Below are 6000 nucleotides of genomic sequence, written 5' to 3'. Positions count from 1 at the left end.
ATGGCACCCATCAGACTTCGGAGGGTACATCCCTATTAGTTCGGAATTTGTCCCTTGTGCAAATAATGCCAAAAAGTCAAATCTCAAAAAAGCTATGTCAGGCGTCAGACCAAATAACTTAACCTGTTACCACCCACCTGTCCGCCGGCGAACATTTTCTATATCTCAAATATTCTCTTACATCATCACTTTTATTTCCGTGGTCGATACCAGCAAGCCATACATCATTTTAAAGCTTATTTTCTCAACAAAACGAATATGTCATTGATTTACATTAAATAATATGCCCCAAGAAGCAATTGCCAATAGTTTGTGAGAAAGTCTCAACTTTTACAAACGCATGTCCTACCTGTTTGCTGTTTATGACGGACGAAACGGCTTTAATTCTGTACATCCTTGTACTCAGTCTGTCCGTAAGGAACCATTGAAAAACAATATCCACTTGTATTTTTCCTGAAGTTATCCGATTTCGAGATATTGTCAAGTAAACAAACTTTTCTCCGTTTCTCGCCGGACGAGAATGCGCTTGTCCGGCGCATTTCTCCGTCCATAACAAATGACCTGTTTGACTTATACGATAGTGTTTGACATCGATCTCTTCCTTAGACTGTTTCCTACAGAATGAGACCACGAATTTTTCTGTCACCGGGTTTGTTTGCTACAGCCTCCGGAGGAAAAAAATTCGGCGCTTCCGAAGCGCGCGTCCATCTTTGTTTTTAGCCCTTAGCTTCTGCTAACAGGCACGCAGGAGACTTTGAGTGACATATTATTCTAGCCAATCAGGAGACCTTTTTCCTGATAGGCGGGACAAAGGGTTTATTTACACGGAATTCTCCCTGTTCTCCTGCGTAAGGCTCCGGGAAGGCTGTAAAGAGCCAGATTTCTCGGCAGGATTTTGCGCATAACGTTTTTTGAGTTTATTAGCCTTTTGGACGTGCATGTTGTTAGATATATGTATTATTATACCAATACAAAAATAAAATAAAAATATTATAATTTGTTTTCTTTTTTTTAACCTCTATATGGGAAATTCATGGGTAAACTCATATTTACACATTTTCACATATTTTTTTTTTAGCGGTTATAATTGCTATTAGTGGCCTACAAAACATCAAAATGTATGTTTTATGATCATAGAGGAGCTAAAATTGTAATAAAACAGTTTGGCACAGTTGGCACATATTTGGATCACTTGTTCCGAATATACTTTTTGATACAAAAAGGTCAACAGCACCAAAATGCCTGTTCCTAGAGATCTGAAACTTTACACAGTTGTTGTCAACAAGATAAACATCATGTACAGTGAACAGCATATGCACACAATGAAATATGTCATGCTCAGGACCATTACAAATTGACAATATTCAGGCGAGACTAAAAAAGGATGTTTTGTTTATGTTTGGGCCTCTGTAGTGTAAGTTCTGAAGCCCTGACAGTGTTCATGTGCACATCTGCAGAAACTAGAAGGCCTAAGCTTTCTAATGATGCATCACACTTGCATGTGGAACATAAGATCCTCTTTTAATAAGCAATGCCATTTGGGTATGTCCAACCAATGTGCACAGGGCGAAAATAGGTGGGTGGTAACAGGTTAATAGAAATAACATTCACAAATGATACAAATAAACAAATACATGAGCATATCAAATATGGACTAGCTCTAACTGTAACTTGGCTTCAAGATTATGATTATGTAAGACTAAATGAGTCCACCCCTTCCACCCACGTAAACTTTCAGACTGCCAGGAGCACAGGCCAAGGTCATGGTGTGGCAGTGATCTCACACTCAAGCCTACTCTTGAGTCCTAAAATTAATATTGCATTTCGCTCATTTGAAAGCCATGTGTTATCAATCACATGTCCAAATTGGAGAAACTAAAACGGAGTTTTGTTCCTAGTTATATGCTGACCTAATGGTCCCTATACAGAGTGTACTGACTTTATATCAAACTTATTGTTAGTGTGGGACAAAGTAGTGATAGCTGGAGTTTTCAGTATCCACGTGAACGTGGGTGATAACTCTCTCAGTAATGCCTTCAGTGCCCTGTTAGACAGCATTGGTTTTGCTCAAAATGTAAATAAACCGACTCACACTCACAAGAACACTCTGGATCTTGTCCTAACGTATGGAATAGAGATTAGTGACCTCATTGTCTTCCCTCAAAACCCTATATTGTCAAAACATTTCCTAATTACCTTTCAGTTTATTCTTAAGATTATTCAGCCCCACAGAATACAATTATAATGAATAGGACAATATCCAAAAAAATCTATCTCTAAATTATAGAGCCAATATTCAGTGACATGTTAAGTGATGCTGTTGATAACAGTTTTAGTCCCAGGGTAAGTGACTAATTTGTCGACTTGACCATGAATTCCCTGAAGTTTGCTCTTGATGTGGCAGTTCCGTTAAAACAGAAGGTCATTAGGCCAAAGTGCGCCTCCCCAAGGTACAATGAAGAACTGCGTTCACATAAAAAAATAGTTCGAAAATTAGCGACCATTTTGTCGCTCCCACACGGAAGAATTCCTAAAAGCATGGAAAAGCTGCCTACTGTCCTATAAGCAGGCTCTGCATAAGGCCCAAACCCAGATACTATTCAAATCTAATAGAAGTCAACAAAAATAACACTAGATTTGTTTTCAGCACTGTAGGCTTACAAACTGTCATAGCGCAGTAGAGCCCTCACTCCCAACTACTCTCAGCTCTGATAATGTTCTTGTATTTTTTAACAATAAAAAGAAAACAATCGGAGATAAATTAGATGCAATTACTCCCACTATTAGCCCTAGCAAGCCCAAGCTGTAAAACTAGTGTCCCATATAAATCCATCAGTTACTCTGGAAAGGTTCACAGCTGTTGATCAAGCAGAGATAACTTCAGCCAGTATGTCCTCTAAAACCTCAACTTGTGTCGTAGACCCCATTCTAAGCAGACTCCTCAAAGACATTCCACCCCTAATTATAAATTCTATTCTTAATATAATTACCAGGAGTTCTCAGTTAAAGCGCATATAAATCAAGCCTGTAAAACAGCTTATTTCCATTTGTGCAATATAGCCAAAATCAGAAAAATCTTGCCTAAAAGTGATGCTGAAAAATGTATCCATGCATTTGTGACGTCTAGATTAGACTACTGTAACTCCTGCTCGCAGCAAGTCCTGAAAGCTCCATAAAAAGCTTTCAACTGATTCAAAATGCAGCAGCAACATTACTAATAGAAACTAAAAGAAGAGAGCACATTACGCCAGTGCTCAAGTCTCTTCACTGGCTCAGAGATTAGAATGAAATTTAAAATCCTTTAGACTTAAAAAAGCTATAAATGACATACTGGATAAGAAAATTTATGAAATGTCATGTTTATCCACAAAGCACTTATTTACAAATCCATTCTGCTTTAATAACTTCACACATCCAACAAACTGATCCGAATAGAAATATAGAACACATTCTATTAAAGTATTGCATGTTTCTTGCCAAACAATTATCATGGTCTGAACCTGCAGCAGCATCTTCTGCACAGATCAGCTTCAAGTACTATTCCACCTCATTTAAAGCCTACGGGCAACACAAATCTTAATCTTAAAATATATATATATATATATATATATATATATATATATATATATATCGATACTGTGACTGTGGCGATATATCACCGTATCGATATTATGAACACAGCTCTATTCAGCACTATCCTCTGCTTCTGACCACTTTTTCTATTATACAATATATAATCTTTAATTTCACTTGCAATCTGTTCATTGCTTTTGCTTCTTCTTTTCCGACTTTCCCGCCAGGAGTGGAACATGCACATCGGTGACCTGTGGATCCAAATAGTCCTCAAATCTCTGGAGAAACGGTCTCCATTTGAACGGTTCTTCATCTGCCTCGAAGAACTGGTTCTCCTCCTGAGTAGGTCCAGCTCTACTGTCTATCTCGCATCCGCCTGTCCGTCTGAGGGAGTCGGATCTCTCCTTCAATGTGGAACTCCTCAAGGTTTCTACTTTTTCCCAAAGAAGTCGAGAAGGAGAGTCGAAGGACAGGGGAGCTTGGGACATTTGTCTAAGGACACGGGAAGCTGGGACATTGCCATATGAACATTGTTTAATCTGTTTCTTCACTGTAGCCCCTCGAGGCAACTGATGTTGTGATTTTGGGCGTTACAAAAATTAATTTAATTCAATTACTTGCTACAAGCGTTTTCCTTGGGCTCCCTCAGTTCTACTGTGCGCAATGGCTATGTGGGTTTATGGTCATTATATAATGTTTTTCTGACATTAGGTATGTTTATACCAAGTTTCATACCTCTACGATGAAAAACTGAAAAACCTTTCTGATTGACTGGGTCTTATGATGTCAGACTGGAGCTGCACCGGTTGTTCTGGCATCTTCCAGTGTTCTGAAGTAGAATGGTGCGCACAGATAGATGGATTTGGTCTAAACCAGGATGTGCCTGTTAGTATATTTTATCGTCATATTTTATTAATTTTTATTACTGTAGAAAAAGCTTCAGTTGTAGTCATCTAAACTCAGTTAGAAAAAAAAAATATTTTTTTCTAACTGAGTCCAGATGACTACAACTGAAGCTTGGACGAATGAGGGATTACACCGACATATTTTTATTACTGTTTTTTATTCAGCTTTACTGTTTTTATTTTGTTTAATTACTGTCAACTTGTTTATTTTATTTCACTGTGCGCAACACTTTGGAAACGGCGTTTGTTTGTGAAATGTTCAGTTGATGAACAGACCACGTCCAATTTGATGACAAATCCCATGAATTAATGCATTCATTTTGACAGCCCTTTTAAAAGTACATGTTCAGCATTGTATATAGTTCAGTGACATTATCTCCACAGTTAGGACAGTCCTCACCTCACGCATACTCCTCAGAGTATGTATTCTTCTGCCTGACCCTGCTATCACCGCTCGATAAATGTCAAACACATTAGTCTGCCGTGCCCCCCGGCTTCATCGTGTCAGGGCCTTCCCCTCCCACAACTGAAATACCCCCATCAGATCCATGTTAGGTCTACGGAACAATCGATCATCTCCAATTAACAAACCCTCCTTAAAGCTAATCTAATTTATTTAGCTTTGATCACCCGTGCAAATCATTCAGGCAGCGGCACTTGCAATATTAATGCCTCCATCAATAAGGCGAATAAAAAAAGCAGAGACTGAGGGGTTGATCAAACTATTAATTAAAACCAAGTGACTAAATGTATCTGAAGCTTTATACAGGCAATTCTGAAAAGGCAGGGACTCTTTGGGGCTGTTGTGTTATCTCATGCTGTGAATTAACTTAATGAAAAGAAAGAAAGCAATTACCGTTCCATCAATTGCTTTCTCTGCTGTAATGTAAGAAATTAAACCGCATTGGTGAGTCAAGGACATCACAGTTGAAGAAGACACTTTCAATTCTGAAGTTGGAAGCGAGTTGTGTCACAGCACCAGGAAATAGCAAATGAGAGACATCAACAGGGGTCAATGGCAATGTAATTACCCATAGAAAGCAAACCTCAGAGGTTGCTAATATCTGAAAATGTAGACTAGTATGCAATAGATGGATGGGTCTCTGCTAGGTAGAACGCTGCTTAGGGTATGTGGAGCTCAAAAGTGTCTGCTCACCGCTTGGTAACGAAGTACACTGAACCAAAAATTCTCAGTTCAGTGTCTAAGTCTCATCCAGTCCAGGCTGTGTCAAAAAGATCCAATTTCAAATTTAGTCCGAATGTAATCTTTGTCCCTATTCATATATAATCCATATTTCAAAAGTTATAATTTGGGTCCAGTCCTTGATTGTTGGTGCAGTTTGTGTCATCCATCTCTTTGGCCTTCTTTCCTGCTGTCAGGTGTATGCTCCAAAGGTATCCACTGATTTTATCCGTAGCCAGGGTTTTGAAGCCCAAATACATAGTTCTAAAGTCGAGTGGGATGAGGTCAAAGATAGTTAGCAGTGCTTTATTGATCTCAATCCAATATGTATGAGCAACA

This window comes from Eucyclogobius newberryi, unplaced genomic scaffold (assembly GCF_026437365.1).
Source record: "Eucyclogobius newberryi isolate DKJ021-1_F unplaced genomic scaffold, fEucNew1.0.hap1 SCAF_20, whole genome shotgun sequence".
Classification (NCBI taxonomy): Eukaryota; Metazoa; Chordata; class Actinopteri; order Gobiiformes; family Gobiidae; genus Eucyclogobius; species Eucyclogobius newberryi.
Note: the sequence above shows the minus strand (reverse complement) of the source record.